Below are 10960 nucleotides of genomic sequence, written 5' to 3'. Positions count from 1 at the left end.
TGTGTAAGACTGATGAATCACAGACCTGTACCTCTGAAACAAATAATACATTATATGTTAAAAATAAAAAGAAGATAGTAGGAAGGGAGAAATGAAGGGGAGGAATCAGAGGGGGAGATGAACCATGACGGACTATGGACTCTGAGAAACAAACTGAGGGTTCTAGAGGGGAGGGGGTGGGGGGATGGGTTAGCCTGGTGATGGGTATTAAAGAGGGCACATACTGAATGGAGCACTGGGTGTTGTACACAAGCAATGAATCATGGAACATATCAAAAAATTATGATGTAATATATGGTGATTAACATAACATAATGAAAAAAAGATAGGTGCTCATGTATTTGTACATTTAGTAGTTAATATTTAGTAATCAGTTTCAGATATACAACCAAAATGCATTTAATTCCAGCAACACACACATTCACACTCATACATACACATACATACCATAAAAATAATGTAGTGATTATTTAACTATTAAATTTATTTTAGTATTTATAACTAGAATCAATAGAAAGGTGATTAAGCGATGAGGCAAAAATGTGTAAAAAGTTATCGAGGTATTATTTATTTTAATGAAATATAGTGACTACTATGATTTGCATATTTCTCCAATATGTATGCATTTCTTATTAAATTCATTATAAGGTGGAAATTCACCAAAATGTAAATTTCATAGAAAATTTACATGTTGTATATGGAAGCTAAACCCCAAATTTGTTTTTCTATATATATTATAAAATACCTTGAAGGTAAAAACATTTTTAAAATAGAGAGCTGTGGGCGCCTGGGTGGCTCAGTTGGTTGGGCGACTGCCTTCGGCTCAGGTCATGATCCTGGAGTCCCTGGATCGAGTCCCGCATCGGGCTCCCTGCTCGGCGGGGAGTCTGCTTCTCCCTCTGACCCTCCCCCCATCTCATGTGCTTTCTCTCTCATTCTCTCTGTCTCTCAAATAAATAAATAAAATCTTTAAAAAAAAAAATAGAGAGCTGTCATGCAACCTAAGATCTGTTTACATCTGCAGAGTAAATCTGTAACTTAAATCATACAACCACAATTTTTTACAATGGTGATGAAAGTGCATATTAATAAAAAATTCAATAATATAATGAATTCAGTTTCATTGTATAATGTGTACATATGTGCATAAATGATTCATAAATACTTAAAGAGAATTAATAATTAATGCCAAAAGTTAGTTTTGTTCATTCTTTGAAAATAAAATAAATCCTAGAAATCCAATGTTGTAATATTTAAAGGCAGTTGCTTTTATATAATACAATTAATAGGATTTTTTTCTCTTTTATTTACCTGACATCAATAATTGATTCACCTACCCTTTTAAAAACCATAGCATGTTGTTATTATCTTACATATATCTATAAGCATATTTTCCTCATTTTTACAACACTATTTTATTATGCTTCTGGTAGGGTTTTGATATATATTTTCGTTTAATCCATTGTTGACAGGTGACCTTCTGATTGGTTTGGGTGACATAAGTGTTAATAACCTGGAAGATGAGATGTCTAATAAATCTGTATATAAAAATAATGATTAATAATTTATTTGGGATTCTACAGAAACAGTACAAACAAGTCTGCTGAGAGGTGTTTTGAACCTAATGTATTTTAGAGAGAAGTTTTATTGATTACACAGAAATGGGTCACATTTTAATTATTTTTATATCACTGTACTGCCAGAGGCATCAAAATCCATTAAATGAGGATTATAAACTTTGTTTTCAACTGGATCCTAAATTGATTCTTGATGTATTGTCAACAGAAGCACTGGAAGATCAATCAGAAACACCAACCCATATTAAAATTAACTTATTTATATTTAATTGTTCATATCATGGTTCTCTGAGATGCTGCTCAAGAATCTAAAGTACTTTTCTCTCAGCTAAAAGTTCTATTTTAGCATATGCAACAATAATTGTTCTCCATATGACTACTGATATGCTATATCCCTTACATTTTTTTTTTCTTACAATACCTTCCTGCACCAGGGCCCAAGTTTACCAATACTTGGAAATGTTTATTCTGTTCTTCCAATAACCTTGCTAGTAAGATTTTTTAAAAAAATCATTATAATTGAGAGTTTAAAAATATTACGTGTACAAACACACACATGTTTTATGTAGGTATATCCTTGCAGAATCTTGAGTAGCTTACTTATGTGAATGTACACACAATAAATATTATATTTAGTGTGTTTTAATGAAATACATACTTTTAAGCATAGTTTAGCATTTGGTGTATTGCATAAATAATTGTTACATATATTTAACTTTATTATCATTTGAAATATTCTAAATCCATTTCCTTATTCTTTGTTAGAGAATAATCTGTGAGAGTGAGTGAGGAGGGAGAGCAAGCAAACATGAACAATATACAAACTTCTGAACAACATGGTTTTGACCTAAATTCAAAACGATGATTCCCCACTACCTAATTATATCTCTTAATTTCTCTAAGCCCCTTAGTTTCTACATCTCCAAAAAATATATAAACAAATATAACCACTATGTCTTACAGAAACTATGTGTATGTTCACACACGTGCATACACACAAACATATAGACATACACACACGTATAAATATATATTAATCTGAGTACAAGTGACTTTCAGCCTTTCCATAGATATTAGTTATATGACAATGCAGTCAAAAGCTGCGATTTTTGCCTTCCTGGTATCAATCTACAGCCTCTTCTGGAAAAAAAAAAAGAAAGTCATGCTTAACCCATTTTCAAGAAGTATGGTTTTAATGGTTTTAATGATGTTGATCTCACTTCAATATTTTATTTTTTTCACTTTGGTGATTAGATCAGAAAAAAGCACATGGACAAACTTGTACAATGAGAATAGCCTAAGACATTGCAAGACTCTTTTCTGCTGGGGTTTCTTGGGACAGAAATGACCCAGGAGCTATTGTGATCCACCTTTGCAGCACAAATGGAGGACCTGACTACAAAATGCAAGCCTACAATGAGAAGCAAAGATGGAGCAGAATGGACTATGGGACTTGGCTGAGCTGTTGAATTGAACATTCCTAAAATATATATCTCTATTAAAATTTAAGCTAATTTTTAAGGACTTACTTTTATTTGATTTAAATCAAGAAGGAAATTGAACCTAAATAGAAAAATTTTAAATGCAAAAATGAATTCTGTGTAGGGAAAAAGAAAAAAAGGAAAGGAAAACATATGGGTAAATCTAAATGAGTAGACTATAGAATAAAACAAAAAGAGTAGACTTGAGGGTGGCTAAATAATGGCAAATGATTCTATGATTCTGCTCTGTTTTTGAACAGGATGAAAATAATGATTAGCTCAAGAGTTTGGTAAAAAAAAAAAAGAAAGATAAACTAAGAATGCGTGTTGTAAATATATCAGTTACCACTAAAACTAGATTTAGAACTTACCTATTTCAAATTAATAGAGCAAAAATTAATAATATAAAATGTGCTCAATACAACAGAAAACTGTCATTCAAAATGGTGTTGTAAATTCACATTTTGAACCCTACCGTCTACCCGTCACTCGTAACACATGTTAATGATAAAGTGTCAAAGTTAAAAATGACATATCCATACTCCAGAGCAAAATAAATATCTTTTTGGACAAAAATGCAAAGGAGGAAAAGAATTGTGGCCAAGAACTGTTATCTAAAAACCAGGCTGGTGGGGACATGGACTAACTTTTCCATATGAAATAGGGGACTAGGGCTAAGAGCACTGTCTAAAATCTGGGTTGGGCTGAAGGTTGCCTTTCTCTTTACTCTTGACAAGAGATCTAATGAGACCGTTGCTGATGATTACCTGCAGTTTCAGATATATGAAGCCAGGTACCTATGAACGCCATGGAAAATAACAGTTTCTTGTATCAGGAAATGACCCACCTGCTCACTTGTTCACTTACTACATATGTGATACTTACAATGTCTATAGTGAGCAAGAAAGCAGAACCACAATATAAAATTTGGCCAAGGTTGGTAATTATATGGAGTAAAATGAGGAGCAATACCAAGATTGAAAGACATCAAGGAAATCGGAGGGGGAGACAAACCATGAGAGACTATGCACTCTGAGAAACAAATTGAGGGTTCTAGAGTGAAATTGGGGGTTCTAGAAGGGAGGGGGTTAGGGGTATGGGTTGGCCTGGTGATGGGTATTAAGGAGGGCACGTATTGAATGGAGCACTGGGTGTTATATGCAAACAATGAATCATGGAACGCTATATCAAAAACCAATGATGTAATGTATGGTGATTAACATAACATAATAAAATAAAAAATAAATAAAAGAAAGACATCAAGGAGAAACATTAAAAAAAGAAATAAGAATGTATTAAAATACATCAAACTGTATTCAAGTAATCAAGTTGTCTAATAATATATAATATGTTCTGTATACACATACAAATATAGATACATCTAAACATGATTTAAAGGTGATTAAGTTTACACATATGGGAGAATTTAATTTGCCTTTTTGAAACAAATCTGTCTAACATACAGTACAAGAATAACCTATTGTCTGATGGATTTTTGACATATAAACCTAACTAAAGCCCCAGAATTCTCTCTCTAGTATGTTCTGGATTAGGAAGACCTATAAGAACTAGTCTCTTGCAAGAGTGTGGAAATCAAAGGGAAGTGTTGTCCACTTTGTAGCATATACATCTCTATACCAAAGACTCAACTAAACTCTGGTCACCACTGTGAAGGGATTTTGCATATGTGGGTAAAGTTCCTAAGAAATTGGAATTAAGTTCATCAGGAGTGAGATTATTCTGGGTAAACCTAACTTAATGCATGGGAAGTCCATTAAAAGGGGGTTTAGGTCTTCTCTGGGCTCAGAGTCCATATAGCAGAGTCTGCAATTACATTCTGTCCTCTGGGTCTTCCCTTCTTGACTGCATGTAGGAAAAAAAAATCAGCACGTGATCATATGGGTCCAGCTTGCTCATGGTCTTCTCTTCCTGACCGTCTGCCCTTGGACTTTGAACTTAGTCAGCATCCACATTTTATAGATAATCTCCGGGTTGGTTCCTCTTCTGCTTCTTTGGTTGAACCTAGGCTGATACAGTTGCCTAAAATACCTTGAAGTGTTTGGAAATAAAAATAGAGTATAAATTTGTCCTTGGTTAAAGAGCAATTACAATGGAAATTGTGAAATATTTTATCCAAATTATAATGAAATCACTACATACCAAAGGTACTTGTATGATATAATTAAGTGTTATAAATTGTATAATATGGGGTTTTGTTCTGGGTGAGACACCATGAATTTAGTTTTAAACAGTTTGAATTTCCAGAAACTGTTGAAATTCTGCTGTGTATATGCATTAAGAAATAATAAATGCCACTTCTCAGACAAAAGATCAGTATTTAGAATAAAAGTTGATATATGTGACAGTATTATAAGCATACAGAGAGACAGGGGCACCTGGGTGGCTCAGTCATTAAGTGTCTGCCTTTGGCTCAGGTCATGATCCCAGGGTCCTGGGATCGAGCCTCCCATCAGGCTCCCTGCTCAGTGGGGAGTCTGCTTCTCCCTCTACCACTCCCCCTGCTTGTGTTCCCTCTCTTGCTGTGTCTCTCTCTGTCAAATACATAAATAAAATCTTTTAAAGGAAAGAATACAGAGAGACAATCAAATGAAATATTTCAAAATATAAATACTAAAAGTAACAGAAAAAATAGTAAAAGCATATGAAAGAAATTGCACAAGAACAACCAGAATGTAACAATCAGAACTAGGAGAACATAAGCCAAGGAAAACAAAACAAAGCAAAACAAACCTAAAGCAAACAAACAGAATCCCTGAAGTTGGTGGCAGAAGAGTGGAATTTTAAATGATAATGTGGGGATAGTGAAGTCACTCAATTACATAATTAGAGATTATGAATAACCATAAAAAGTTCATATTCATTGGATAGCCAAATGTATAGTAGGGACTCACCAGAGAAACAGAGGTGTAGAAGATACATAGATATAGATGATATAGATGATAGATGATAGATAGATAGATATAGATAGATAGATGATAGATAGATAGATAGATAAATAGATAGATAGATAGATAGATAGATAGATAGATAGATAGATAGATAGAGACAAATAGATATAGATATAAAGAGACTTATAAAAATTGTCTTTCAAGGGGCTAGGAAGTCCTATGATCTACAGTTTACAAACTGGAGACCAAGAAATACCCGTGATATAGTTACAGTCTGAACCCAAAGACCCGAGAACCAGGAGAACCAGCGGTATAAGTTCCAGTTCAAGGCAGGAAAAGATTGATGCTCCAGGTCAAGCCATCAGGCAAAGCGAGTAAATTCTTCCTTCCTCTACGTTTTTGTTCTATTTAGGCACTCAATGAGTTGGATCATGCCCACCCGTACTGGCAAGGGCAATCTGCTTTACTCAGTCTACTGATTCAAGTGCTAACCTTTTGGAAACACCTTCACAGACGCAGTCAGCTATAATGTTTAACCAAATATTGGGGTACCCTGTGACAGAGTTGACACATAAAGTTAACCATCATTCCAGGCTGGAGAATGATGCATTGAATAAAGAAAGAGTGGTAGGGGAAGTCATGACCTTCAGCCCAAGACCACTAGAAACACATCAGCGCTGACTCTGTGAACAGAGGGAAAAAGTATACCACAGGAAAAACCCTAGGGATCTCAGTAAGAGTAGGAAGTAGGAAGGACTTTATAGATTTTGTTCTTGTGCTGGGTGATGGGATACAGTGTCAAGAAAGATTTTGCTCTGGATTTTACGTTGTTAGAAAGCAGGAATTATTCTATGGTTGGGAATCTTTACAATTCTTATTTAGAAGGAAAGGAAAACAAACAAGGCCAAAGTTAATATGCAATTCATGAAGCAGTAGTCACTCATATTTGCCAGGATAGGGGACATTAATTATTTTTGTATTGTGTTCTTGATTTTGTCTTATGTTCAGATATGATTACAGAGGGATCTTGTTTTGAGATCCATCATGATCCATGGAATAGTGTTGTCTGATGTTTGTGTGTGTTGTAAAATTGTATTCAGAGGAGAACACAATATGAATACCAGGCCAGCTCCTACAAATGCCCAAACGGAGTTGATTGTACCAGATCAGCTCTTGGATGCTCTTCTCTATTCCAGGAATAAAGTTGAAGGAATGTAACATATTCATTTATTCAGTATATATTCATTGATTTTCTACTATGTGATAGGTACTGTTTCAGGGAGCTTTTTCATCATTTCTATATTGATTTTAAGTGAATCAATTTTATTAAAAAATTTACACCTCAGAGTTTTGCTTTGTCTGCTGTGGCACACTTACAAACAATTTAGAGTCTGTTTATGACAATTTCATATTTTTCAATTAAAAAAGCAAGTACCATCATTTTTTTTTAATTTATTTGACAGAGAGAGACACAGCGAGAAAGGGAACACGAGCAGGGGGAGTGGGAGAGGGAGAAGCAGGCTTCCTGGAGAGAAGGGAGCCCGATGTGGGGCTCGATCCCCAGGACCCTGGGATCATGACCTGAGATGAAGAAAGACGCTTAATGACTGAGCCACCCAGGCACCCCAAGAAACATCATTTTTATAGAAAAAAATATTTCTAGGTCTTTGTTTCAAATACAGTATAAATAAGAAAGAAATACTAGATCTTTGTTCTGCCAATCTATTTAATCTCTCCAAACACCAATTGAAACAGTTATAGTAATATCCCATTCTACTCACCTAACAGAATCATTAAAGAAAATGAAGTTAACATCTGGAAAAGCCCTTTGTAAACTAAAAAACATATTTTCTTATATTTAATTTGAGATATTAAAATGATTATGAGAAAAGAGTATTTAAAGGGATAATCTTTAAGGGTCATTTCATATATACTGTTCTATGAGTAGGATCATAATTTTCCAATTTCAAATTATTTTAAGGATTTTAGCCATTCTAATTAGCTTTAATTTTGTGCTGTTAAAATACCCATCATCCTGTCAAGTCCCTTTTCTGTAATAAATACTTAATTTTGATATTATTCCAAAGGAAAAATAAGGCATGCTTGATTAGGATTTGATTTATGACAGTTTTAGAAAACCTATCCTGGAGGCACCTGGATGGCTCAATTGGTTAAGCATCTGCCTTTGACTCAGGTCATGATCCCACGGTCCTGGGATTGAGTCCTGTGTAGAGTCCTCTGCTCCATGGAGAGTCTGGTTCTCCCTCTGCCCCACCCCTCTCCCCTTGCTCATGCTCTCTCTCTCAAATAAAGAAAGAAAAGAAAAGAAAAGAAAACCGATCTTGTAGAGAAGAAAGGATTGCCTCCTTTTTTTTCTAGATCAAGGAAAATGATGGGATTTTGTTTCTCAAATGGGGAAGAGCAATGTGAATAAAGTTTTTTAATCCATTATTCTCTATACTTATCTGTAATAATTACTACATTAAAATTCTGCCTACTGGTCTCACGTGAGACATTGACTTTCTAGGCAAGAAATTTTGTTTGTTTGTTTGTTTTTCACTTAGTTTCTCTAGCACTCAGCAGAGTTCCTGGAAAATGGTAAGCATTAGACACATGAACTGAATGAATATGTGTATTTTGGAAAAATTGATCCGACATGTGGAATATATCCAAAGGGACTATTAATTAGACTGATCTAGGAGACCGCAGCACATACCCAGACATGCAATGAAGAGGGGCAGCAAACGGGCAGTGAAAGTATTTATGGAATGCAAAACAGGTGAGAGAGACGCAGTGAGACATATAAAACTCATGTCCTTTTCTAGACTTTTGCTTAGACTGATTTCTAAATCTAGCAAGCCCTATCTCTTCAACTGGAATTATCTCTATCCTAAAAAAGATAGGATTAAAGCCACTTATTCCTTAAAGTTTTCTTGAAATATTATGGTCCATATTACTTGCTCCGTTCTCTTGATACCTAAAAAAAGTCAAATTGGTGCAGTGGAAAGATCATTAACTTTGAATGCAAAGATGTCTGGTTTAAAATTCAGCTCTGTTGATCATTGGGCATTAATGCAGACGTCTCTAGGTAAATTACGCCATATTCCTCACACTCACTATCACTGTATCCTTTAGGATTGATGTCAGAATTAAATTAAATTAAATGGCATATAAAATATTTTGTGTAGAAAAACTAAATGTTAATCCCTACTGTACTTAAAATAAATGGAACTGATTGCAAAATTTTCTTAAACAGTTTTGTCACTCAACTAAAATGTATTATATAATAATGTCTGCATAGGTCTTTTAACTTCCCTATCATCCAGTCTATGATTCATACATTCTTGTGCACTATTTGTAATTACTGCAATTAACTCTTTATCTTTATTTCTATTCTTAGTCTTCAACTATTGGCTATAAAACTTTGAAAAATGTGCTACAGATATGTGAGTATTTAAAACTTAGAGATACTGGAAACAATGATGAATTATGTAGGTCTACTGAAACCTGGATTTCATTGTTGGATGAACAATGGAGAGGAGCAAGATGGCAGAGGAGTAGGAGACCTAAATTTCGTCTGCTCCCAGGAAGTCAGCTAGATAGGGATCAAACCATTCTGAACACCTACAAACTCAACAGGAGATCAAAGAAAAGAATAGCAGCAACTCTCTGGACAGAAAAGTGACAAGTTTCTGGAAGATAGGACCTGTGGAGAAGTGAATCCGAGGCGATATTCGGGAAGATAGACAGCGGGGGAGGGGCCTCCGTCAGCCGCTACCCACAAGTGATAGAGCAGTGGAGCACAAAATCGGAACTTTTAGAAGTCAGCTCCACTGAGGGACATTGCTCCAGTGGCTAAGCGGGGGGTGGGACCCTCATGGGACAGTGTGGTCTCAGGACCCTCAGGGTCACAGAAAGACCGGGGGTGCCTGAGTGCGGCAGAGCTCCCAGGTATTGGAGCGGGGAAGCCGGCTGCAGAGACAGAGCTGAGGCGTGGGCTCTCAGCTTGGGGTTGCCATAAACTGCGATCGGCGACACCATCCGGCCACTGCTCCTCCAGCAGGGACCCAACAAGCGGCAGATCCGGGGAGACTCCCCTTCCTCCCCCAGGAGGAGCAGCGCAGGAGCACACCACAGGGATCTGCTGGGTTTGGAGATTCCACACCGGATTGGATGCCAGAGATAGAAACGCTCAGTCACAGGCCAGGTGAGCACGGAGTGAGGCCGGAGACTGGGGAGACGGGAGTGACTGACTGCTTTTCTCTGGAGGCACACTGAGGAGTGGGGCCCTGAGTTCTTGGCTCCTCTGGGACAGAGATTGGGAAGCCTCCATTTTCACTCTCGTCCTCCAAAGTTATATGGAAAGCTTGCCGGGAAGAAAAGTTCCCGAGAACAAACCCCAGCAGTTTGGGGTTTGTTCAGACCTGGCAAGGGTGGGGCAATTCCGCCTCCGGCAAAGACATTTGGGAACCACTGCCACAGGCCCCTCCCCCAGAAGATCAGCAAGAACAGCCAGCCAAGACCAAGTTTACCATTCTACCGAATGGCAGAACACCAGCATTACAGGAATACAGCACATAGTATTCATGGCTTTTTTTTCCCTCTGATTCTTTAGTCTTTCAAAGTTAAGTTTTTTAATTTTCTTCTTTTTTCTTTGAATATTTTTTCCCTTTTTCCACCAACATCTTATCAATCCCTTTTTTAAAAAAACCTTTTTTATTTTTCATTTTTAGAGTCATATTCTATCCCTTCATAGTAGTTAACCTTATTTTTGGTATGTATATATAAGTTGTTCTCTCTTTAAAATTTTGGGAAACAGTTTCTTCTAACAGAACAAAATATACTCTAAATCTCTAGTGTAGGGCTTTGTTCTACTCTCCTGCCTGATCACATTCTCTCCTTCCCCCCCCTTTTTTTTAAATCCTCCTCTTTGTTTTTTCAAACAACTTTGTTTCTTATCCCGTTTATAAAATCTTTTATAATTTCCATCTTT

The 10960-nt window shown here is 36.2% G+C and overlaps 1 long non-coding RNA gene across 1 annotated transcript in view; it reads left to right on the top strand.

Annotated features, from left to right (window-relative positions):
* LOC141372491 (uncharacterized) overlaps window positions 1-3055 on the top strand; it is a 57406-nt gene extending 54351 nt beyond the window's left edge. Inside the window, exon 3 of the long non-coding RNA XR_012377755.1 lies at window positions 2832-3055. This is a non-coding gene — a long non-coding RNA (uncharacterized lncRNA). The remainder of the gene's footprint in view (window positions 1-2831) is intronic.
* Window positions 3056-10960: the final 7905 nt, after the last annotated feature.

Source organism: Callorhinus ursinus, unplaced genomic scaffold, assembly GCF_003265705.2.
Source record: "Callorhinus ursinus isolate GAN/ISIS: 27379988/994484 unplaced genomic scaffold, GSC_fseal_2.0 scaffold4, whole genome shotgun sequence".
NCBI classification, from domain to species: Eukaryota; Metazoa; Chordata; class Mammalia; order Carnivora; family Otariidae; genus Callorhinus; species Callorhinus ursinus.
Note: the sequence above shows the minus strand (reverse complement) of the source record. Positions and strands in the feature narration are given on the sequence as shown.